Source organism: Euphorbia lathyris, chromosome 5 (genome assembly GCF_963576675.1).
Source record: "Euphorbia lathyris chromosome 5, ddEupLath1.1, whole genome shotgun sequence".
Lineage (NCBI taxonomy): Eukaryota > Viridiplantae > Streptophyta > Magnoliopsida > Malpighiales > Euphorbiaceae > Euphorbia > Euphorbia lathyris.
The window spans coordinates 82,318,058-82,343,820 of NC_088914.1; the positions used below are offsets into that span (position 1 = coordinate 82,318,058).

Here is a 25,763-nt window from a genome sequence, read left to right on the forward strand (position 1 = left end):
TGGTGAGAAGTTAGTAGATGAATGTATAGCCCTATTATAAGCGAACTCAATAAATGGTAGGCATTCTTCCCATGACTTAAGATTCTTTTGAATAACTGCCCTAAGAAGTTGTCCTAAAGTTCTATTTACTACTTCGGTTTGACCATCAGTTTGAGGGTGACAAGAAGTAGAAAACAACAGTTTAGTCCCCAATTTATTCCACAAAGTCTTCTAAAAATAGCTTAAAAACTTAGGATCTCTATCACTAACTATACTCTTTGGCATCCCATGCAGACGAACAGCCTCTCTAAAGAACAAGTTAGCAATATTAATAGCATCATCAGTTTTATGGCATGGTATGAAATGTGCCATCTTAGAAAAGCGATCTACAACCACAAATATGGAATCATTACCTCTCTTAGACCTAGGTAAAGCCATCACAAAATCCATGGATATAGCAGTCCAAGGTTCATTCGGCACAGGTAATGGAGTGTATAAACCATGAGGCATAACTCTAGACTTAGCTTTCTTACAATTAATACAACTAGCACATATTCTTTCCACATCACGTTTCATATGAGGCCAAAAGAAATGTTCAGAAATCATGTCCAAAGTCTTAGCAACCCCAAAATGCCCCATCAAGCCTCCACCGTGGGCTTCCCTCACAAGAAATTCTCTATGTGAACATTTAGGCATGCATAATCGATTATCTCTAAATAAGTAGCCCTCATGTCTATAAAATTTTCCAAAAGCAGTAAGTTCACAAGCTTTATAAATAGATGCAAAGTCTAGATCATCAACATATAATTCTTTGATATACTCAAATCCTAAACACTTAGCATGCATCACATTCAATAAGCTAACTCTCCTACTTAATGCATCAGCAACTACGTTTTCCTTCCCTTGCTTATACTTAATCACATAAGGAAACGTCTCTATAAATTCCACCCACTTGGCATGTCTTCGGTTCAATTTTTGTTGACCCTTAAGATGTTTCAAGGATTCATGATCGGTGTGGATCACAAACTCTTTAGGCCATAAATAATGTTGCCACATTTGCAAAGCCCTAACTAATGCATAGAGTTCTTTATCATAAGTGGGATAGTTTAAGGTTGCACCACTAAGTTTTTCACTAAAGAAGGCTATAGGTCGACCCTCTTGCATTAAAACAGCACCAATCCCTACTCCCGACGCATCACACTCAATTTCAAACGATTTATCAAAGTTTGGAAGTGCTAAAACGGGGGCAGAAGTTAGTCTTGCCTTAAGCATCTCAAAAGCATCCTCTTGTGCTTTGCCCCACTTAAAGCCAACATTCTTTTTTATTACCTCGGTTAGTGGTGCGGCAATGGTACTGAAGTTCTTCACAAACCTCCTATAGAAACTCGCCAAGCCATGAAAGCTCCTCACCTCGGTAACTGAACTTGGCGTTGGCCACTCTTGAATGGCTTTCACCTTTTCAATATCAACAGAAACTCCTTGTGCTGAAACAATAAAACCCAAAAACACAACTTTCTCCATGCAAAATGAGCACTTAGAAAGGTTAGCGTATAATTTCTGTTCTCTCAAAACATCTAATACAACCTTAACATGTTCTATGTGTTCTGCCTCAGATTTAGAATAGATAAGAATGTCATCAAAATAAACAACAACAAATTTACCTATAAACTCTCTCAAAACATGATTCATTAATCTCATAAAAGTACTAGGTGCATTTGTTAAACCGAAAGGCATAACTAACCACTCATATAAACCATGCTTAGTCTTAAAAGCCGTTTTCCATTCATCTCCTAATGACATGCGAATCTGATGGTACCCACTCTTAAGATCTATTTTAGTGAAAATAACAGCCCCATTTAATTCATCCAACATATCATCTAACCTAGGGATAGGATGACGATACTTTACCGTGATTTTATTGACGGCTCTACAATCGATGCACATCCGCCAAGTTCCATCTTTCTTTGGTACTAGGATGACTGGTACAGCACACGGACTCATAGATTCACGAATCAACCCTTTTGCCATTAGTTCCTCGACTTGCCTTTGTAGTTCTTTTGTCTCCTCAGGGTTACTTCTATAGGCTGGTCGATTTGGAATTTGTGCTCCGGGAACAAAGTCAATTTGATGCTCAATTCCTCGAATCGGGGGTAACTTATTAGGCATCTCTTCGGGGAATAAATCCTTGAATTCCTGCAAAAGAGGGGAAATACTAGAAGGAAGGTTAGACTGACTTACAGAAGATAAACAAAAACTCTTACAATAAAATAATAATAAATTTTTGTTTTCAAAATCAGCTTGCTTTACATCCCTCAATTTAGCATATAAAGATAGATTTTGGCTTTTGTTAATGCTCCTCTCTTTTTCTCTCCTCTCACCCTCATTTCTCGACCTCACTAATGCCTTTTCACTCACCTCTTCTCTCTTCACACCCTCACTGATTTTATCACTCTTATTTTCTCTCGCCTTAACCTTTTCCCTTCTCACAGATTGTTCTTGTAACATTCTTTGCATGTAGAGCTGATCTTCAAACACTTCAGCAGGTGATAAAGGTGGCAAAATATACTTCTTCCCATCCTTAGCAATAGTAAATTTATTTGTTCGACCATGATGTAGTGCTGATCGATCGAATTTCCAAGGCCTCCCCAATAACACATGACATGCTTGCATAGGTACTACATCACATAATACCTCATCAGAAAAAGAACCAATAGAAAAGTTCAGAAGCACCTGTTTAGTAACTTTGAGTTCGTTACTATCATTCAACCATTGTAACCGATAAGGATTGGGATGTGGAATTGTTGATATCCCTAATCGGCTTGCTAACACATTGCTTACCACGTTGCAACAACTTCCTCCATCAATAATTAGTAAGCATGTTTTTCCAAGTATGTTGCAATGAGCATGAAAGATGTGCTCTCGTTGCTCAATGTCACCACTCACTCCCATCTTCAATGTTCTACGAGTGACTAAGTTAACTCCATGTCCTCCTTTACTATCCACCTCTTCTATATCACTACAATCTTCTAAGGTGGGCATATCATCTGATTCATGTTCGGACTCACTTTCGGATATTAACTCACCATGCTTCATAACCATCGCCTTTTGATTCGAACACTCTCTTGCATAGTGCCCTCTCCCTTGGCACTTAAAACACACAATTTCACGAGTTCTTGTGGGTTTTTCAGTAGTTTTGTATTTTGGAGTAGTTCCACCAATTTGCAACTTCCCAAATGCTTTTGAATCAACCTGAGGCGTTTGGTCACTTTTAGAGCTAAATTCAGATTTAGTTTTGAAATTACCTCTTGGATCTGACTTCCATGGAGTGGAAGTAGTGCCTTTGAACTTTGATCTCCCTTTCTCAACCTCTTGAAGTTGTCTCTCAATTTTTATCGCTTTATGGAGCATCTCGTCCATGTGGAAATAAGTTTGTAGCTCAAGAGGGTTGCGAATCTCCCTCTTCATTCCCATGAGAAATCTAACCATGGTAGCTTCCTCATCTTCTTGTATATCAGCTCGGATTAGTGCCATCTCCAATTGTTCGTGATAATCTTCAACAGATTGGTTACCTTGAGACATGGATTGGAGTTCTTTCAACAACTCCTTATAATAGTGAGCCGGCACAAATCTCTTTTTCATGACCTTCTTCAATTCACCCCATGTTCTTATGGGTTCATCACCATCTCTTTTTCTTGTGCGCTTTAATTGGTCCCACCAAACAGCCGTATATTCAGTTAGTTCGGATACTACAAGTTTCACCTTCTTCTCCTCGGAATACTCATGTATGTCAAAGATTGTTTCAACCTTTCGTACCCAATCAAGATACGCCTCTGGGTCACTAGCTCCTCGAAAAGTAGGCATTTTAAGTTTGATAGCATTAAGATTACTATCTTTTCGATCGTTACCCCTTTTTCGGTATCCAAACTGCTCCTCCTCTTCAGACTCGGATAGTTCATCATCAAAATTCAATCTCCCGCGTCCTCCTTTCTTTTGGCTTGATTTCTTTTGGTTTGAAACCAAATCAGCCACAATAGCCCCTAACCTCTTCATCTCACCTACAATAGCTTGTTGCCATTCTTTAGAATCAACATCGTTAACGTTGTCCTTTTTAGGTTCGTTAGACATGACAAAATATATAAAGAATGAAAGAAAAGTGAAATCTAGTCTAAAGCAAGAAAAGAAGAAAAAGAAAGTAAAAGAAGTACCTCACAACCGGTTCAATCACTCTTTTATATTATCTTGATAGATCACAAGGATTATCTCGGGTAATATAAATGCCAATGAAGCAAAAGAATGACAAAATAAAGTAGAGCAGAAACTAGAAGCAAAGAAGACTAATATTGTAACGATAACCAAAGTTTAGCACACTAAGAATAGAATAAAAGACGATTTTCGAAGAAGAGACAAATGTTTGAAAGAAATTTTAAGAATGTGTGTTTAGCATGCAAATTCTAGAAAACTTGTAACTTTAGTACAAACAATGAGCCGATTTTTTTTTTTTTTTTTTCCTTTTTTTTCCTCTTTTTTTTTCCTTTTTTTTTTCTTTTTTTTTTCCTTTTTTTTTTAAACTAGATTGGAATTGATTAACAAATTAAACTTGCACTAATGATTTAGCATGCAAAAAAAAATTGAAGAAATTCACACACATAAATGGGTTTGGCTAGTAAGAATAGAATCCAAAAATAATCAGTTCGCTACAACTAAGAACCTAAATAACTAGATGCAAAGATATGAGGAACTCGATCAATAATTAAAGACTCTAGATTGGGGTAATTTTTTTTTTTTTTTTTAATTTCGACAAACAAAACAAAAACAACAAATTCCTTAAGAGCCAAAGCTCTGATACCAATTGATGTGATATTGGTTATGAAAAAGAGATAATAACCAAATCAACAAGTTTTCCCGATCTATCTTAAGGAATTAATAGAATCAAATAACAAACATAAATTGGTGATAACAAACCAATCCCAAAGAATTAAAGACAATGAAAGGAGATCTGACCTTACACCTTCGAATAATTAAATTGGAACCTGAGTGTTTGGCGATTCACAAGTACCTTACCAAAATACTTGTTCACGATCAAGATAATATTGCAAGAATGATGACCCGGTCTCTCAAGCTCACAATAAAGAATTCAATCCCGGATTGAAAATAATTCCCAAAGGAAAAGAAGAACTTTTGTTCATAAAAATATTGATTTCTGATTGATAAAAATAATGAAGAATACAAGCCTTTATATAGGCTACAAAATAAACCTAAACCTAAACTAAAAAGGAAGTTGAATCCTAGTGCACCAAGGTAAAAGAAATCCTAATTAGACAAGGAAAAACATTAAATTCGTTTTTGTCCTTTAGAGCCCAATTTCAGCCCACTAATTAACATTATTTGGGCCTTTTAATTAGCTAGAAATAAGCCCAATCAAACCTATAAGGTTATAGCATTAATTTTAATGAGTCCCAATGGGTTTTGCACATGCCAAACACATGCAAGTCCAAAGCTTCTCTTAAAATATGATCAACCTTTTTACATATCACTATTATGGGCTTGGGCTTGGATACAACACAAAAACACACCATCTTTAATGACTTCGCTAGAATTCATTCCTTGTTTAAAGAAGCTCAAGATGAGTCCATTAAGCATTTGTTGGTCTTTCTTTGCACGATTCTTCGTCATAGGTCCAATTGACAGCTCCAATGGATCCCTCATGCTTCTACTAGGCTCCTTAACTCCAAGCTCCTTTGTTCCATGCTCTTGTGCTTTTGATATCACATCACCAAGTCTGCGTCACATTTGATTTGAGTAGTTCACCTCGACTTTCCAACCTCGATTTTTGTATATGAGGAATTTTATATTGTTGTGAGCCTTTAACTTTCATGATTTCAACCATGCACAGTTGCAAGGTTAGAAATATATAATCCGACTTGAGTGCAGGAAAATCATTGAATGCCTTAACAACAGCATCAATCAACTCATCAACAGTTTTTGGTGCCTCTTTATACTGCAATGACTGAATACCTGCAAAAAATCCAAGATCTAAAACATTTAAATCAGGGGAATTTGCAGGCTGACAAGTCAAACGGATATCAAACCCATCTTGTGTTGCTGCTCGGCGAGAATCTGCATCATCATTTGCAATGTGTGTTTTAGCGTTGTCTTGTTGAATAAATATTGGATAATTTAACTCCTCTCTCAGCCATTTTTCCCTAATGGCGGGTAGAACTTTCTCAATCAAATAGAACTTTACCACCTCTTTTTTCACCGAAGTTAGTGGTTTTGTTTCTATAGTTCCTGCAACTCTGTTAATACTACTTCTTCTAGCAGGCACATGACTGACAAAAGGAACCCCAATTTTCCCAGAGAAAATTTCATTTCTTTCCGCATCAAACCTAGGACGAGCTATAGCAACCAAGAACATGACTTTCACAATAAAAAAATTGCTCTTACAAGTACGTAATGGTTCTTCTTCACTTGGAAGTAAGTAATAATTTTCTTTTTTTTAGTCAAGAAAAACCATTTTTCGTCTATATGAACCACGTTATACATACCTTTAAAAGTTGGATCATGTGGTATAGTACTTGCATCAAGCATCGACAAACAAAACTCCAATCTTGATCTTTTATTTTCTTCCTTTAGAAAAGGCTTTATAGCATTTGAGTGACATCGTATTTCTCCGGAGTTTAGACGCCTAAACAATGTAGTCGTGCTTCAATTGGTAGAAGAAGATAATGACCGTAGAGTTGTCCGTTTATTCAAAGGAATATCACGCAGTGTTTCTAAATCAAACTCCATTCGCTTACGACCACAATTTTTTGTCCTTTTATGTGAGATATCAACATTTGGACCACTATCCTTAGCAAGTTTCCAAATACGTTGAACGGTGCGTATTGGAACAGAAAATGATGATGCCACTGTTGTTGTCACTCCTTTTTTCAATTTTCCATCAATACTCTTCTGCAGCAACATTTCATAAATAGCATGGCGTTGTTCGTTACCTAAAATCAAATGTTGTCTGCCTTCATGTGTTGATGATTGTTCAACATTTTCAGCATTTTGATCAAAGTCAATAGTTTCATCTGTAAAAAAACACACTTAGGATATAAAATTACTCTCACTATTCATATACTTAGAATAAACAGTTTCACCATATTTTTTTTAGCACATTTGAGTTTTAATGGATATAAGCTCATTTTACAAGAGAAACAAAACATAATAGGTTAAATATTCAAATCATAAAAGTGAAAATATTCTAATGGAATTATACATTTCAATGGATGTTTGATAGAATATGTAGACAATTAATATTAAATAAACAACATAAAGAAATAGCGTACCAAATTCTTCATCAGTTTGCAATGCCAATTCAAGCACGTCATTAGAGTTAAAATTAGCTTCATTGTTCAAGTTCATTGGAGAATTTGGATCTTCATTGAGGTCAGGCAAATTGAAAGTAGACTTCTCCGCAACTTATGATTCTCTTGAATCCGTAGCATGATTATCGGACACGTTCAAATCAAATTCTGATAAAGGCATCCGTGTTTCTAAAAATTCAGATTCTTGACGACGATTAACACCCTTATATGGGATGTTCAAATACAAGAGAAGATTTTGTTATTTATAAATTTACCTGAAATATTGAACCCTATGTAGTTGTTTTTGATGAAATTGCAAATTATTTGAAGATAAATGTGATGAATTTATTTATTTTAATTGCAAATTTATGTTTTTGGTATGTTATATTGTTTCATTTTCCTCGTACAAGATCAATTTGTCTATTTTATTCTTTCTCAATGCTGGTTGTTGCTAAGCTATCAGTTTTGATGGTAGTGTTTATCATATAGTTTCACATATGTTTTAGCTTGTTGGTGTTGTTGGAGCAATTACACTTTGGAACTTTCCCTATGGCCATGATTACTCATAAGTGCATTGAACTAAGAATGATTATTCTAATATTCTTTTGCTAGCCCTTCAAGCAGGAATATAATTGGTAATTCTTATTCAAAATTTCATATATCATGGTGGAAGTAATGTTATAGTGTTAGGTCTCTTTCAATAACAATTGCTTGAAATATAACGGTTTGACACTTGATAGGATGTTGAATTGGCTAAACTTTCTATAGTAGGTAGCCTTAAAAAATCTCGTTTGAGCAATGAATCATAAATCGCAGTTGGGGTTTTGTTGCTGGTGTGAGTGTTGCAGATTAAAGATTTGATGATGTTGCTGCTCTTATGAAGATGCTGCTCTAAATTGGCCTAAAAGTCTGCTGATGCTGCTCTTGTGAAGATGCTGCTATAAATTGGCTTAAAAGTTTTGATGGTGTTGTTGCTCTAAATTGGTTGTTACTCTAAATGTTTGAGATTGTCTGTTGCTGCTCTTGTTAAGATACAGTAATAAATTGGTTGCTGCTCTAAATTGGCCTAAAATTTTATGCTGCTCTAAATTGGAGGATTAAAGATTTGATGATCCTGTTGCTCTAAATTGGCCTAAAATGGTCTAAATTGGTCTAAGATTGTATGATTAATTAGTGCTATTTGCTTTCTCTAATTTATACTTTCATAATTGTAAAATTATTCTACGGTTTTATGGCTATAAACTTACTTAATTTTCTTAGCTAGCTTTATACACAATTTTGGATAATTTGGATGCTTCTTTAAATTTGCCTAAAATGGCCTGCTGCTCTAAATTGGAGGATTAAAGATTTGATAATCCTGCTGCTCTAAATTGGATTAAAATGGTATAAAATGGCCTAAGATTGTGTGATTAATTAGTACTATTTGCTTTCTCTAATTTATACTTTCATAAATGTAAAATTATTCTACTGTTTTATGGCTATAAACTTACTAAATTGTCTTAGCTAGCTTTATACACAGTTTTGAATAATTTGGCTGCTTCTTTAAGTTGGCCTAAAATGGTCTGCTGCTCTAAATTTAAGGATTAAAGATTTGATAATCATGCTGCTTTAAATTGGCCTAAAATGGTCTAAAATTAGTCTAAGATTGTATGATTAATTAGTGCTATTTGCTTTCTCTAATTTATACTTTCATAATTGTAAAATTATTCAACTGTTTTATGACTATAAGTTTACTTAATCGTCTTAGATACCCTTTACAATTAATGGATTAGCTACCTTTACATATAATTTTACTAAACTGGATGCTTCTTTAAATTGCCCTAAAATGGTATGCTACTCTAAATTGGAGGATTAAATATTTAATGATACTGCTGCTCTAAATTGATTGTTAGTTGTAGGAGTACTTTACCCTGAAAACTTTAGAGTGCATGAATTCATTTTTACAAAGTTCTCCTTTCTTAATTCTATATTCTAATGGTTTTATGATTGTATTCCTAATGCATTCAATTAAATTTTTTTTTGAATGAAAATAGAGCAGAGTCTTAGACTGAGCTCGGACATCCCAACTATGTTGGCACCCCCTTGACCAATCTAAGGCAAAACCCAAGGAATCAATAAATGAAAAAATGATTACAAACTAGGAGAAGTTATCTAAAACGTAAATGAGCTAAATTACAAAGGTCGTCGAAAATGAAAGCCGAACAAAAATTAGAAGCCGAGCTCCACCATCTAATATCGGAACATGAAGTACCAAATCTTGCCAAAGCATCTGCAGCTCACGGTAGATATGAGTCACAATTATTTCCATTGAGGCTCATTGTTGCAGACATTGTAGCCATTTTTGTCTGACCATCCACGGGACGTTCGTGGAGCGTTTTTTCAGGAGATTTACAACGTATATGGAATCTGCTTCCAGCCATAGCTTTGTCCAGCCGCGTTCCCATGCGACGTCAATGGAAAAAATTGCAGCTCTGAGCTCGACAAGATAGGCGTGTGAATTAGGCAGATTGAAGGCGAAACACCCAGTCACAAAACCTCTACTGTTTCGAAAAATACCACCTGCTCCGCCATCCCCGGGTGCGCCAAGCGCTGAGCCGTCAGAGTTAACTTTTATCTAGCCACGAGGCGGTGCAATCCAGTGAACCAGTTTTATGTTCGACGCTGGTGGAGGTCTCGGGGCAAGCCCAAGGCAGCCAAAGATCGGGAGCTCGGTTCTAGAGAAGCTACCACAGATTCTTGAACTAGATTCCCGGATGTATATGCGTAGCCGACGCGAAACAGTTTGGATTGAAGGGAGGTCATTATTGAAGATGGCAGCGTTTCTGGAATTCCAAATTATCCATAAGCAAGATGTAACCGCAAGCTTCCACAGGCAAGTGATGAATTTTCCAAATTTGAAGTTCATCAGATGTTTAAAGAAATCAGCAGCAGTAATACCTGTAGTGACGATGACAATCTCAAAGATCGCTTCCAAAACCTTCCATAGCACCGTAGCAAATGGACATTCAACGAAGATGTGCAGCCTATTTTCAATCGCGTGTCTGCATAGCGCGCAGCGAGGAGCGAGCTGTAAACCATGCTGCTGCAACTTGTCCAGGATGGCGATACTGCCATGGATAATCTTCCAACTCGTTACAAAACGGGACGGTGGAATAAACTCACACCATATAAAGCGGCTCCATTCAGTCGCGGGCCCTGCCGGGCAGAGCTCTTGGAAGAAACTTTTCACAGAGAAAATCCCCGAGGGATTAAGCTCCCACACACAGACATCCTCCAAATCCAGCCCTCTATTGATACCTGCGACATACTGCTGAACCATTGGCGGCAGGGTCTGCAAGTTATGCCATAGGTCCCCGTTCAGAAATTCCTCAACATAATTGAATAATTTCCGGCGCTGATTTACAGACAGCCCCAGACGATCAACTGCCGTTGGCTTTATCCAAGCGTCACACCAAAAGTTCATCTTTGATGAACGAACAATCCACCAACTTACCTGCGAGTTTACCATTTCATAAACACCTTTGCAAGAGGACCAAACCGTCGAACCACCAATAACAGCTCGAGGAATACCAGAAATACTCATAAACCGCGACTTTAATAAGTCAATTGTCATTTCTGATTTTGAGATTAAGGCCCAGCAGAATTTCCCAAGCATTGCCTTGTTAAACAGATGGAAGTTTTTTATACTGAGACCACCTCTGTCCCGATTGCTGCAACAAATGTCCCAAGAAACCGTGCATATTTTCTGTTCTTCCCCGCTACCGGTCCATAGGAAGTTGCAGATGCTCTTATTGAGTCTGTTTAAAAGAGCTACATGCCATTTATATATCATGAACGAGTGCAAAAAAGCCCCTGTTAACGAAGACTTTATCAATGTTAGCCGGCCTGCAAAGGACAGAGCCTTCCCTTTCCATTGGCTGAATTTAGACAGGAACCGATCTGCTAGGCTACTTAAATGTCTGGATTTTGGAGCACCTCTGAAGATCGGGACCCCGAGGTAGCGAAACGGCAAGCTTGCCCGTCGCATGCCTAGGTACCCCGCGAGAGTCGACGCCCTAGCAGTAGTCACCTGTTTACCAAAAAACACTGCCGATTCCTCCCAACTCACTATCTGACCCGAGAAATTACCATACAAGCTGAATAACCTGCGAATTGCACTCACATTGCGCTTTGTTGCCTTAGCAAACAGTAACATGTCGTCTGCGTATAGTAAAAAGGTAGTACTCCGTGCATATCACATTGGTTCAATTAAGCCGCCTATCTCCATTCTATCAATCCACTTGGTAAAGAAATCCTCAGTAATGCAAAAAAGGAGCGGCGAGAGGGGGTCACCCTGTCGGACACCTCTTGAACAACCAAAATATCCTTTGGAAGTTCCGTCAATCAAAATTGAAATCCGGCTAGAAAAGAGCATGTTGTAAATCCACTTTCTGAATCTGTCTGAGAAACTAAAAGCCCTCATGACCATAAGGAGAAAACCCCAATCAAGCGTGTCAAAAGCCTTTTTGATGTCGATCTTCAACGCCATATTCCCTTCGTATGTGCGTTTATCCAGCGTGTTAATACCTTCTGAGGCAGCCGCGATGCAGTTATGAATACTTCTGTCCGGGATAAAGCCAAACTGATTGGGTGCAACAATGCGGTCAGCCACTTTAGCAAGACGGTCTGCCAAGATTTTGGCGATAATCTTATAGCTGAAGTTGCTCATGACAATTGGCCTATAGTGTTCAATTTTGTTTGCAACATCAGACTTGGGAAGCAAAATCATAAGGTTAAGAGTTCTGACCCGGGAGAATGCAACCAGTACTGAAAAAACTACGAACCATATTACAGATGTCTTTTCCTACAATAGCCCAGAAGGTTTGATAAAAGATGCCACCAAATCCATCCGGCCCGGGTGCACTGTCAGCATTTAGGCTAAAGACCCCATTTTTTTATTTCCGTATCCGTAGGGCTGGCTGTTAGCGACTTATTCTCAATTGACGTTACCTGGCTGGTGATAACGGAATCAATTTGCTGTTGACAGGGATCAGCTGGTGGTCCGTTGAATAAATCGGTGAAATAGTCAATAATGTGAGGCGCAATAACCCCCATGTCCTCAGTCTGCACCTCATTGATCAATAGTGAACGGATGCCAACATTAAGTTTTTTAACCGCAACGGTTCTGTGGAAGAAAGATGTGTTCTTATCCCTGGCGGCAAGCCAGTTAGTTCTACCTTTCTCCCGGGCAAGCATCTCTTGACGCAATAGCTGGAGCTCAAGGTCTTCATGGGCAGCCGTTTCCTCTGCTCGTCTACTATTAGTGAGTCCCAGACTGCTTATTTCCTGTTGGATGTCCGAGAGCCTACTCTTTGCTACCTCAATGTTGTTTTCAACCCGCCCAAAGACATCTCTGTTCCAGGCCCTCAGCACCGGTCTTAATGTTTTGAGTTTATGCCCCAGAAGCTGAACCGGAGAGAGAGAGAGATGTGTGAGGAAGCCCAATGGTCCGCCACAAGGTCCTTAAGAGTGGGGTGTGTTAGCCACATAGAGAAGAAACGGAATCTGGAGACTCATGGCGACCCAACATACACTTTAACAGTAACGGACAATGATCTGACAAGTGTCGGGGTAGAGCAGTGCAGTTCAAACTGTCCCAGCTATCCAGAAAATCAGGGGATACTAGTACTCTGTCAAGACGGCACTCAACATGCGCTGAACCAACCCTGCCATTCGACCAAGTGTAGTAAGCTTCCGCCGTGTCAATGTCCAACAGTCCGTGGTGATCAATGAAGCCTCTAAAATTTACGCAAGCTCCTGATGCAGGTGGAGAGCCCGTTTTTTCATGTGCGCCTGTGACAATGTTGAAATCTCCCATAATAAGCCATTTGCCGGGGGAGCAAGGCATAAAACCCATTAGGTCAGCCCATAATTCCAACCTCTTAGAAGCCAGGTTTGCCCCATAGACGAATGTGATAATAGAGGTGTGACTCCCGTGAGCATATTCAAGCGTAACATGTTGCTCATTAGTTTTGAGAAGGGAGAAAACACTGTCATTCCTTCCTAAGATCCATAGAGTCGGAATGTGCTTGTCGTTATGACCAATCAAAGAGAGCCCGAGTGAGGACCAGTAATGTGTAGGAAAACTATCCAGATTAGTCATGGGCTCTGCAATACCCAGAATATCCGGTTTATGAATCTGACATAGCCGCTTCAATGAGCGTTGGGTCCTGGCGTTGTTCAGTCCCCTATAGTTCCAGAACATCGCGATCATTGGAATCTAATAGGGGGCCGACTCTGCCTTTTGGCACGAGTTGAAGACGTTGTGGGGGTTATAATTTTCTTTTTCCTCACCGTGATACACTGTGATTCAATACGCAAGTCCGCCTGTTGCGGCTCCAGACTGACAGTCATAGTCTGATCTTCTTCAACTGTATTCCCAATGGGAGACTCAAAATTAGGACAATTGTCCGGCTTCTGAAAGCTGATTGGGCGGGAGAAATCCCAGCTCTATTTTGGGAACGCTGGTATCATTGGGTCTGGCTTCGAGTTCGAGCCCTCGCCCCACTCCATCTCCAACCTGTTAGTAGTGCCACTATGTACCACAATGGTTGTTTCCTCATTGAGAGTTGCTTTATCAGTTTGTGTCTTGCTTACCTCGGCTTGTGGCTTTCTAACCCAGACATTTTGTGAGGTTGATCGCCCCCGTTTATCCGCTGAACGGGGCCTTTCCTCTTTGTGAGGCTTGTCTGGCTGCTGCTCGGTTTTCCCTGATGCTCTAGCATCGTTACGACGGAAAAATCCGATTGTGTGTCCAATTGATGAACAAAGGTTGCAGAATTCAGGCAGTTTCTCATATTCCAAGTCCACCCATTGCATATTCGTGTCTGTGTCCACTCTGATTTTGTATTGCAGTTCCTAGGCAAGATCAACATCTATCAGAACTCTCGCATAATGGCCAAACTCCCCGTTAACGGTGTTTTGGTCGAACCTAATAGGGATGCCAATTGCACTGGCTATGCTTCCCAATATCCGCTTGTCCCAGAACTCCCAGGGCAGATTGTATAGCCGAACCCAAACCTGAGCCGAAGTTGATTTATATGAGTCTAAGTCAAAACCTGGCTTCCATGCAGAGAAATGCATGACTCCCGGCTTAAGAGCGATGTGTCCCAGTCCCCAGACGGCTTGAATTGCCTCGGTATTCGGCATGATGATATGATAGAAACCCCGGCCAAGCGAAATCAGCTTCCAATCCATAGCTCTCGCCCAAATTGTATTCAATTTCAGTTTCAAGTCTGAGTGTTTCTATGGGCCTTCACCCTTATTTAGAAAAATTCTCCCGATGACCGAGTGCTGACATACTCTCAGCCTTTCATTATATACCGACTGCATTATTTTCACAACTTTGAAACCCCCTTCTTCAGAAATACCTGCAGTATTCAGATCAGATTTGGGAGGAACGAGATTACCTGTAAGGGCCGAGGCAAATGATTGTGGTTTATCTGCACCCGCCACTGTAGAGGCGTTCTGCTCCACCGCAAACGGCGGAACCCTAGTCGGCTGTGCAATCCCTCTTGCGAAGGAGGCTCTATCGAAGAGGTGTGCGATGTTAGGATCTTTTTGAGAGGCGAATGGTGATTTCCTTTATTGCGATTCAAACCCCGCCCTGGAGAAGAGGTGGGCAATGGCGAAATCGGGAGGGTCGGGTTGCGGCGGCGGCGCCATCGTTCCAAAAAAAGATGAATCTAATGCATTCAATTAAATTTGGCAGAATGTATATATGTAAAAAAGAAATCTGAATAATTCAGGTCATATAGTAAGGTATCGAATAATGCCTTGGAATACGTTAAGATATTGAATTAACGAAACAAAATTTGCATTTCCATGTCCCAATCGTTGCTTAAATAAACATGAATCACACAGCTAATACTAAAAATGACCCATATAAGCACACTGAAATCAATCAAAATGCAGTATTTTTTATCTGAAAACCTACAAACAAAAACTAATGAATACTAAAAATCATACATCCCTTGCTTCATCGTCAAACTAAACTTATTGATTCAGATGTTGAATTACATCTCGCACCAAGTCCGCGTCACATTTGATTTGAGTAGGGAGTTCACCTCGACTTTCCAACCTCGATTTTTGTATATGTGGAATTTTATATTGATGTGAGCCTTTAACTTTCATGATTTCAACCATGCACAGTTGCAAGGTTAGAAATATATAATCCGACTTGAGTGCAGGAAAATCATTGAATGCCTTAACAACAGCATCAATCAACTTATCAACAGTTTTTGGTGCCTCTTTATACTGCAATGACTGAATACCTGTAAAAAATCCAAGATTTAAAACATTTAAATCAGGGGAATTTGCAGGCTGACAAGTCAAACGGATATCAAACCCATCTTGTGTGGCTGCTCGGTGAAAATCTGCATCATCATTTGCAATGTGTGTTTTGGCGTTGTCTTATTGAATAAATATTGGATAATTTAACTCCTCGCTCGGCCATTTTTCCCTAATGGCGGGTAGAACTTTCTCAATCAAATAGAACTTTACCACCTCTTTATTCACTGAAGTTAGTGGTTTTGTTTCCATAGTTCCTGCAACTCTGTTAATACTACTTCTTCTAGCAGGCACATGATTGACAAAAGGAAACACCCCAATTTTCCCAGAGAAAATTTCATTTCTTTCCGCATCAAACCTAGGACGAGCTATAGCAACCAAGAACATGACTTTCACAATAAAATTTTTGCTCTTACAAGTACGTAATGGTTCTTCTTCACTTGGAAGTAAGTAATAATTTTCTTTTTTTTAGTCAAGAAAAACCATTTTTCGTCTATATGAACCACGTTATACATACCTTTAAAAGTTGGATCACGTGGTATAGTACTTGCATCAAGCATCGACAAACAAAACTCCAATCTTGATCTTTTATTTTCTTCCTTTAAAAAAGGCTTTATACCATTTGAGTGACGTCGTAACTTGTGATTCTCTTGAATCTGTAGCATGATTATAGGACACGTTCAAATCAAATTCTGATAAAGGCATCCCTGTTTCTAAAAATTCAGATTCTTGATGACGATTAACACCCTTATATGGGATGTTCAAATCAATCTCAGACATAAACATTCTTAGAGGATGAAAAAAAGAATTTTAGAATTGCAATGTTTCAGATGACCTTTGAAATATTACTCCTAAAACTGATATGTCGTTCTTTAGGTGTTGTTTATGATTTTTTATGATTATTAATATTAATTACTAACATCTTAAGCATTCTTTTACTGTATCTTTCATAGAAAAATGATCCAAATTTAATACACTTTTACCGCCTAAATCCAATTTTCTTTTCTTTCTTTTTTCGGAAAAACCACTATTCTTTACCGCCAACTTTTATTTTTGCAGGATCCAAGTAAAACAATGAAAGAGCCCATAATTAATGAGGATAAAACTATCTTTCTTATATAAAATATTATTATTAATTATATTTCTTAATTTGTGTGCTTTTTTTCTTAAACGACAAACATGTGAAACGGAGGGAGTAACTGCAAACAATCAATCTAAACTAACCATCTGCCACCTGTTCCATGCACAACCACGTGTCCTCATAAAGGACACGTAAGACTCCTCATCTTCTTCTCCATATAAGACCCCCAAATTTTGTCCATAGCTAAGTAAATTCAATGTTTGAATCAAAACCTTCAAAAATGCAACCTTTACCCTTTCTTTTGCTTTCCCTGTATTCTTCTCCTTCCTGTTGCTTCTTCCATCAATGGTGAAGAGAGGAGACAGGAAGACATTAATTGTATCAGAGTATGGAGAGATCTCAGCCGTTGATATTAAAAGTGGAACAAAAGGGTCTTTTCATATTGAGTTCATGACATTGGAACCTAACTCTATGTTTCTCCCTGTTCTTCTACATGCTGATATGGTGTTTTATGTTAATACTGGTAATTTAATTAGTTAATTACTTGATTAGTTCCTTAATTAGTGTTTGTGATTAGTATAATTTATGTTAATTTATGGGGTAACTTTCATCAATGGTGTACAACCTTTGCCCGGTTTCACACTTTGGTGTACAACCTTCATTTTGTCTCACTAATATATACGACCTTATAGGTGACCTCCCACTTTGGTGTACAGCAGGTAAAAATGACCGGTCAACGCATGGTCAACGTGCCACCTCATCATTTTTTATTCAAATCATCACTAAAAGTGGGACCCATAAATTATAAAAAAAATTAATTTTTACCTTTCCCTTTTTTACCCTTATTTCTCATCTCTTCATCTTCCTTCTGAAGGAAATTAAGGCTAAGGTATAGCAGCGAAAATATAAAAAAAAATTTAGCCTACTTCCTTTTAACCATAGGATCCGTTAATCGTTATTTCATATAAAGAGGGATAAGAAGGAATACCTTTTGAAGAACAATCTACCGTTGTTAAAGAAGTGCCCATAATTCTTCTCCGAGTTCCCAAGCACGAAGTATAACACGGTGAGGTTAAGTTAGAATCAACCGTATGAGATGCAACCAAAATAGATTGCCTCTAATTAACCAACACAAGATCAACGAGAAAAGGAGATGAATGAAATTAATCAATCGACGGAAGCCGTATGAATTCTTGTCCACGAACTAGGGGATGCGAATTCACTTTCTCTCTCTAATTGTCTATTTCGAAAATCACAATAAGGGGAGGGGTTAGGCTTAGTCGAAATTCACTTATTAGGGGGGTATATATAATAACTTGTATCTAAACCCTAGTTAGATAGGAATAGGTTACTTAATAGGAATTCAATTCGGAATAGGATTCCCAATTATTATCTTATAATATATCTAATATATCTAGGATAATAATAAATAACCTAATTGGATAATAATAGGAGTATATTAATCTAATTAAAACTCCTAACTTAATTATCTCTTAATTAATTTAATTCACAAACCTAATCAAATTAGGATTAATGGAATTAAAATATTTCCTAACTTATTATATATAAATTTCGGCCTCCCCTAATTAAATGGGCCTTACTGGGCTCATTTGGACTTCCATCTATTAATGACATCCATCTCTCTTTTGGTTCCAAGTCTTATGTGTGATACATTAGATTCTTACTACTTCTGGCCGTATGCAACTATTAAATTAATTTCTTCAAGAATTATATTTAATCCTTGCATAACGGAATGATGTACTGAGTATGTTATTGGCAAGTCTGTAATCATTCCCCCAGAGTCCGTTAAGAAGACAGGTTGATTCTGTCGTTAACCCTTCCGTATTAGTTATGGTATAATTCGATCCTTTATCAACTACATCCTTGAACTGAATCTTATGACTATGGGTGATGTCAAGTCACATAGAGCGAGACGTTCGTTTTACTTGTATAGGCCGAGTCAACTCAAATAGATAGGTTAAGTGAAATCTGTATTTCTTACTCTTAAGCTATCACCTTGCAAGGATTTAGAGTCGAGTCTTCCACAAGCGATCCTTGGATGTATCTCCCATTAATCGGGAGTGATAAATGCTCAATCCAATGTATAACTACCCTGACATTACCTCCTGTGACACCCAACCTTTGCAGTTCACACCCCAGAGTCATCTCTGTTAAGGATCGTGGGACCGCAGGATCAAAGTCTCACATTCAGTAATTCAGGATGACCAATTAACATTCCTTTGAGTCTGAGGATTAGTTATACCTATTAATACCAATGAGATGAACAGGTGACAAGGATGAATCTACCCATCCTGTTATCTCAAATCGGATCCCCAATCCTAATGAACGACGTTTCATCGGATCTATGTAACTGTCCAGATATCTATATATATGAAGCTTGTGAGATCAGCTTTCTGTCGGACAGAAGACATTGTTACATACAAGTCTCAACAGTGATATATCAATCCTAAATATATCACTTGACTTGGGATGGTTTTAAGTTTATTAGTTTATTATAAAGTTTTGTCTCACTTCATGCTTGTATGAACACTTTATAATCACTTTAAACAAACTTACGGATTTCCTTTTATTTAGACTTTATTTAGTGCTTAAAAGGGATTGCCTTTATATAGTTATAAAACATATATCTTATTAAAACAAATGATATAAAGAACAATTCATTTACATTAAGTTTGTATCCTGCAACAATTGTCTATAGGACACTAAACCCCAACATACTCCCACTTGGACTAAAGCCAATTGTTTCTAAAACTTATCCCAGTAGAAGTTAAATGACGATCATGTACTTTCTGGGTTAAAGGCTTTGTCAACGGATCTGCAACGTTGTCCTCTGTAGGTACTCTTTCTATTCTCACATCTCCTCTAGCCACAATCTCTCTTATGATGTGGTATCGCTTTAGGTAGTGCTTGGATGCATTATGAGATCGTGGTTCCTTTGCTTGCGCAATGGCTCCATTGTTATCACAGTACAGAGTAATGGGATTAACAATGTCAGGCACCACACCTAGTTCTGTAATGAACTTTCTAATCCAAACTGCTTCCTTTGCTGCTTCCGCAGCAGCGATGTACTCTGACTCGGTCGTAGAGAAAGCTACGCTTCCCTGCTTGGAACTTTTCCAACTGACCGCGCCCCCATTCAAGATAAACAGGTATCCTGATTGGGATTTAAAATCATTCTCATCTGTGAGATGACTAGCGTCTGAAAATCCTTCAATTTTTAGATCTCCTTCTCCGTACACTAGGAACATGTCTTTAGTCCTTCTCAAGTACTTAAGAATGTTCTTGACGGTAATCCAATGCTCGTCTCCCGGATTCCCTTGGTAACGACTCGTTACAGATAACGCGAACGCTACGTCAGGTTTAGTGCATAGCATAGCATACATAATCGAACCGATCGCGCTAGCGTACGGGACTACAGCCATGCGTCGTTTGTCATCATCAGTTTTAGGACATTGATGATTGTTTAACTTTACTCCATGTAGCATGGGTAAGTTACCTCGTTTCGATTCAAGCATGCTAAACCGATTTAGCACCTTTTCAATGTATGTAGCCTGTGAAAGACCAAGCAGTCTTCTCGATCTATCTCTATAGATCTTTATACCAAGTATATAAGCTACTTCACCAAGGTCTTTCATTGAGAAGTTGCCGGATAACCATACTTTTACCGACTGTAATAGAGCAATGTCATTTCCCATTAACAGTATATCGTCCACATATAGTATGAGAAATGCTATAGAGCTCCCACTTGCTTTCTTGTAAATGCAAGCTTCTTCGCAATTTTGTTCGAAACCAAATTGTTTTATGGTTTCGTCAAAACGCTTATTCCAGCTTCTAGATGCTTGCTTGAGTCCATAAATGGATCTCTGAAGTTTGCAAACTTTATTTGCATCCTTTGATATGAAACCTTCAGGTTGTATCATGTATACATCCTCAAGCAGGTTTCCATTTAGGAAAGTTGTTTTCACATCCATTTGCCAAATCTCATAATCGTAGTGAGCGGCAATAGTAAGCATGATTCTGATTGATTTGGACATAGCAACAGGAGAGAAGGTTTCATCATAATCAACACCTTGTTTCTGACGATATCCTTTCGCTACCAGCCTAGCCTTGTAGGTGCTAACCTTTCCATCCATGTCAGTCTTCTTTTTGAAGATCCACCTGCACCCAATGGGAATTATCCCTTCGGGTGGATCAACCAAAGTCCACACTTGGTTAGTATACATGGAATCCATTTCAGAATCCATGGCCTCAAGCCATGCTTTAGAATCTGGACTAGTAAGAGCCTCTTCGTAGTTTTCGGGTTCGTCGTCTAACACGGGAACCTCGTTATCATCTCCCACTAGAAAACCATATCTAATTGGGAGTTCACGAACTCTTCGTGATCTACGAATAGGTGCCACTGGAGTCTCATCTAATGGGACTTCTTCGGGTACCTCAACCGCTTCTGTTGTTTCAGTCGGTGTTTCTTCTTCTTGAACTTCGTCAAGTTCAATCATGCTTCCCTTTTGTGTTTCTTCGAGAAACTCTTTCTTTAAGAAGGTTGCGTGCTTAGATACGATTACTTTCTGATCATCTGGATGATAGAAGTAATATCCCATAGTTTCCTTAGGGTATCCAATGAAGAAACATTTATCAGATTTCGAATCTAGTTTGTCGGACGCAATGCGTTTGACAAACGATGAACAACCCCATATTTTCATGAATGAGAACACGGGTTTCCTACCAACGAACAATTCATATGGTGTGGAACTAGCGGATTTAGTTGGTACTCCATTTAGGGTGAAGAGGGCAGTTTCTAAGGCATAGCCTCAGAATGACTTTGGAAGTAAGGGCATGCTCATCATGGATCGTACCATATCTAGTAGGGTACGGTTTCTCCTCTCGGATACACCATTGTGTTGTGGTGTATAGGGAGGTGTCCATTGTGAGCATATCCCACATTCAGTTAGATAATTCAGGAAATCATCTGAAAGATATTCGCCACCTCGATCAGATCGAAGCGTCTTTATTTTCCTTTCTAATTGATTTTCCACTTCATTCTTGAAGCATTTGAATTTCTCAAAAGCTTTTGATTTGTGCTTCATCAAATAGACGTAACCATATCGGGTATGGTCATCTATGAAGCTTATGAAGTATCTGAATCCTCCTCTTGCTTGGACTGACATAGGACCGCATACATCTGAATGAATAAGTCCTAGAGTGTCTGATACACGCTCACCTTTATTGCTAAAGGGTGTCTTTGTCATTTTACCTTTTAAACATGATTCGCATGTTTCCAATGATTCATGATCGATTGGATTTATAAGCCCATCTGAATGTAGCTTTAGCATGCGTCTCTTGTTTATATGGCCTAAACGACAATGCCACAAGTAAGTTGAATTATCTATCTTATGTCTTTTGGTATCAATTGCAAAAACAGGATTTTTATCATCTAACACATAAATCCCATTTTGTGATATTCCTGAAAAATAAAAGATCGAATCTTTATAAAAATTGCAACTATTGTTCTTTATTGAAATATGAAAACTGTCGTCAACAAGACGGCTAATAGAAATAATGTTACGAGACATCTCAGGAACGTATAAACAATTCCTTAATTCTATTACAAGCCCAGAGGGCAAAGATAAAACATAATCTCCAATTGTGAGGGCGGCAACTCTTGCTCCATTTCCAACTCGCAAGTTTATGCTTCCTTTCTTTAGTTCCTTAGTCTGATTTAGCTCCTGCATATTTGTACAAATATGAGATCCACATCCGGTATCAAGTACCCAAGATTCAGACAGCGAAACTGTATTTATTTCAATATAGAACATACCAGATGTAGAAGCACCGCCTTTTCCCTTCTTGAGGGTGGCTAGATACTCCTTGCAGTTTCTCTTCCAATGCCCGTCTTTACCACAGAAGTGGCACTCTCCTTTGGGCTTCTTCACTTCCTTTCCCTTGGACACAGCTTTCTTACCTTTCTTGGGATGTTTAGGATTGGGAAAATTCCCTTTCCTTTTCTTCGATCCCTCAATTACAAGAGCCGATATGGTCTTGTCTTTCTTCATATTGGGCTCAACTGACTTGAGCATGTTTGCAAGCTCTTCAAGAGAGGTTTGCAAGTCATTCATCTGATAGTTCATAATGAACTGTGAATAACTTTCTGGGAGGGATTGAAGAATTAAGTCAACACTTAATTCGTTATCCATCGCAAATCCAATACTAGAAAGTTTGGTAATGTAGCCAATCATCTTGACACAATGTGTCATGACTGATGTGCCCTCTTGCATCCTGCAACGATATAACAGCTTGGATATCTCGTAGCGTTCGCACCTGGTTTGTTTCCGAAACAATTCCTTTAGGTGCATGATGATGGAATAGGCATTCATCTCCTCATGTTGCCTTTGTAATTCCGATGTCATCGATGCAAGTATGATGCATCTGGCATGATCGTCATCAGCCTTGTGCTTCTGATAAGCATCAATTTCCTCGATGGGAGCATCATCTTCAGGGACAGGGGGTATCGATGTATCAAGTACATACCCAATTTTCTCGAACTTCAAAACAATTTTGAGGTTGCGAAACCAGTCGGTGAAGTTTGAACCATTCAGTTTGTTATCGGTAAGAATGTTTTGCAGATTGGTTTTAGTCATGATTTTAAGAGTGTGTGTTTAAACAAAACCTGAGAGTGAGAAAGAGTAAACGTACGTCATTCATTTGCTTTAAAGTATAACAATCTAAAATTATAGGCCTTTTAATTTATTTCAGATTGCTCCCACTATTTTGCCAAATTAATAGCCCTCCATATTAATTCGAAGAATTTCACAAATCCTTTAGTGAGCTAGGATCCTAACTCCTGAGATTTCGCCTTGAGTTTACTCAACAAGCTAGTCTCATTCATTAGGTAGATACATATGATCAATCACATCTCTAATGTGATTCCTAGGTTATTGGGTTACTAACCACATTAGTAACTAATATGCTATTCATATTAATCTCAACCATCTTGCCCATTAGTTTATGATAACATGAGTTTACTCATCTAATTATCATAATCTAATTTAAGTATTACCCTATATTCATGAAAGAACGATTTTCGATAATTCAAGTGTTACCATAAGACCCCGAGCTTGAGTTTACTCAACAACCCAAAGGCCCCCAGTACTGCCGGCTGAATTATAATATTAGGGAGGGGCAACCGATTTTAATAACTTGCTTATTTACTTAACTTTTTAATGAGGGATTTTATTTTAGGTCTCATAATCTAACTTAGTCTTGATTTGCTTTAGCATACATCAGACACATACATTGGCGTTATGGACATATCATCTAAATTATTCCGTCGAGCCAGAGACGGAATAAAAGGGCAAACCTAAGGAAATACTAACTATTACATATTTCTCTTTAGGTCCTCCGTCTTCTCCATGGCGCCTTGAAATTACATATTAATTTCTATACTAGTAAAGAAAACTTCAACTGAATTGAAGGGAATTAGATGAGAGGAGAAATTACAATAGATAGTAGATAGGCAGGACTCGCAGGCCCTATTTCAAAAATACCAAAAGACTAAAAGAGGGTCCAAATATGTCCATAACTCCAAACATGCATAGACTCAATTAAATAAATTTAATTGGTTGATTACATAACTATCTTATGTAATATTTATGTTAATCACATTAACTTAACAAATTAACTTTCATCCAATTTTACTTCTAATAGTTTCGTATCCTTTTATATTAAACTTTTAGGTTAATATAACTATACAAAACTTTAATTATGCATGTTCCAATTATTTAGATTGTAATTCATTTAACATTTTGATTTAAAAATTGGTAAAACAAATTTTCATTCGATAATCAAGAACAGAAAACTATCAATTTCTGAAATATATATATATTCAAATATAAAATGATTTTAAACCATTTAAAATCAAGTGGGTATCGGGCCGGGCCCGAGAGTGGGCCGCTGCCGATTGGCAGCGGCCCTTAGGGCGCGCGGGACGCCGCTGCCTTGCGGCAGTGGCGCCCTAGCGCCGCACGCAGCTGCTGCCGCGAGGCAGCAGCCGCGCGCGACAGAGGCCAGTCGCGCCGCGAGGCGCGACTTGGGCTGCTGTCGCGTTATTTTTTTTATATATAAATATATATATATATATATATATATATATATATCAGGTTTTTAAAACGGTTTTAAAAAACGATTTTCAGAAATAGGAAAAACTACAATAGGTTTCCGTTTTATCTTTAGTATTAATAAAACTGATTTTATTAACCTAACTATAAAACTAATAGATTTTGTTATAATGATTATCAACCGAAATAATTAGGAACATACGCATAATCAATTTTAATTAACAATTAATTAAAACTTATTTATCCTTAGGATTAATTAATCAAAACTATTTGTTAATTAATCCTAACCATAAATATTTATTCAATCCTATTAAAAAACTTCTAAATTTTCATATATCAAATAACGGATTTAACGATGGCTCTGATACCACTGAAGGAAATTAAGGCTAAGGTATAGCAGCGGAAATATAAAAAAAATTTTAGCCTACTTCCTTTGAACCATAGGATCCATTAATCGTTATTTCATATAAAGAGGGATAAGAAGGAATACCTTTTGAAGAACAATCTACCGTTGTTAAAGAAGTGCCCACAATTCTTCTCCGAGTTCCCAAGCACGAAGTATAACACGGTGAGGTTAAGTTAGAATCAACCGTATGAGATGCAACCAAAATAGATTGCCTCTAATTAACCAACACAAGATCAACGAGAAAAGGAGATTAATGAAATTAATCAATCGACGGAAGCCGTATGAATTCTTGTCCACGAACTAGGGGATGCGAATTCACTTTCTCTCTCTAATTGTCTATTTCGAAAATCACAATAAGGGGAGGGGTTAGGCTTAGTCGAAATTCACTTATTAGGGGGGTATATATAATAACTTGTATCTAAACCCTAGTTAGATAGGAATAGGTTACTTAATAGGAATTCAATTCGGAATAGGATTCCCAATTATTA

General features: G+C 38.0%; 1 long non-coding RNA gene across 1 annotated transcript; it reads right to left on the reverse strand.

The window, feature by feature from the left end:
- Positions 1 to 15,613: 15,613 nt before the first annotated feature.
- Positions 15,614 to 25,399, reverse strand: LOC136230229 (uncharacterized). Its single transcript, XR_010689317.1, has 3 exons — positions 25,360 to 25,399; positions 17,726 to 17,769; positions 15,614 to 15,640 (listed from the first exon to the last, which is right to left on the reverse strand). It is a non-coding gene; the product is annotated as an uncharacterized lncRNA (long non-coding RNA).
- Between the last annotated feature and the right edge of the window lie 364 nt (positions 25,400 to 25,763).